We start from the raw sequence: 1200 nt of genomic DNA on the forward strand, positions 1-1200 counted from the left end.
CCCCCTTCCTCTCTTGATCCATGTCTCTCATGCATCATGTCAGGCTTCGAGGGCCCTCACCCCCATTCGGGCCCTGGGTAGTCAGTCCCACTCCCCCCCCCCCACCACCCCCCCCCCCCCCACCCCCACTACGACGCCCCTGACCACATCTGGGACATACCTAAGTCCACCCTAGCTGAGAAGTTCCCTGCAGACCAAATGGAAAAAGTGGTTCTTGACTACCTGCATGCTAAGTACTTAGTCTATAGCCAGCATGAATACACATACTGGAATATATTTAGTGTACTATAATAATAATAAAAATAATAATAATAAATCAATAACAGAATAATTAAGCTACCTTTATATCCCATTTTCAACAGAGTGGGTTAGAACAGATATCATTTAAACCACAGCTGCTCTGGTTACCTCTTGTTACCTCACATTGTTACCTTGTTACCTCTTCCAGAAAAGTTGATTGATGTAAGCAGTTACAGAACAGATTGTCGGATAGTGCCTGTGAAGCAATAGGCCTACCTGCCTATTTTATTAATATGGCTGTTTTTTATTCATTCATTTTCTTGCTTCCATAACCGTATTTCCATATTGTCCAGATCAATAGCCACAGATAAGCAGGCCTACCAAATAATACAGCCTATTCAACCTGCTAAACTTGTCACGTCATTTGAATACCTAAGGCAGAGTAGCCTACTGTCAAATAACGAGTGTGCAGAGGTGAAGGATGCATTCCTATATATCCTAATTGTCTACTAAATTATATCAGGAGTTTCCGGTAATATTTGCCTATTTGTCCGCGTTATAGACCTTTATTGTACGGAAGAACAAAATGACTGCACCACAGATTAGGCATATTTGCCGTGAAACAAAAAAAGAGTTATAATTTAAAGCCTCATATATGCAACAAAGACTTAAACGTTATCTTGCGATTAAGCCATACAAAATCCTTTTTGCATTATGGTGGTCACTTTCATTTTTTGGCAGTATTTCGACTCTGGTTAACACGCTAAAACTCTGCCTTAGTCAGATTAAGTGGAGCGCTGATCAGAATTTTAGCCACACCGATTGGTTGATCGCTTTGACTTGACGCTTGTAATCCAATTGAGTTCTTATAGCCGGTCACTAAAAATAGAGTTATTTACAATAAACCAGGTATCGCAAAGCCACTGCGATCGTACACGGTAAGTATTAGGTTATGGAGAA

This window comes from Anguilla anguilla, chromosome 2 (assembly GCF_013347855.1).
Source record: "Anguilla anguilla isolate fAngAng1 chromosome 2, fAngAng1.pri, whole genome shotgun sequence".
Lineage (NCBI taxonomy): Eukaryota > Metazoa > Chordata > Actinopteri > Anguilliformes > Anguillidae > Anguilla > Anguilla anguilla.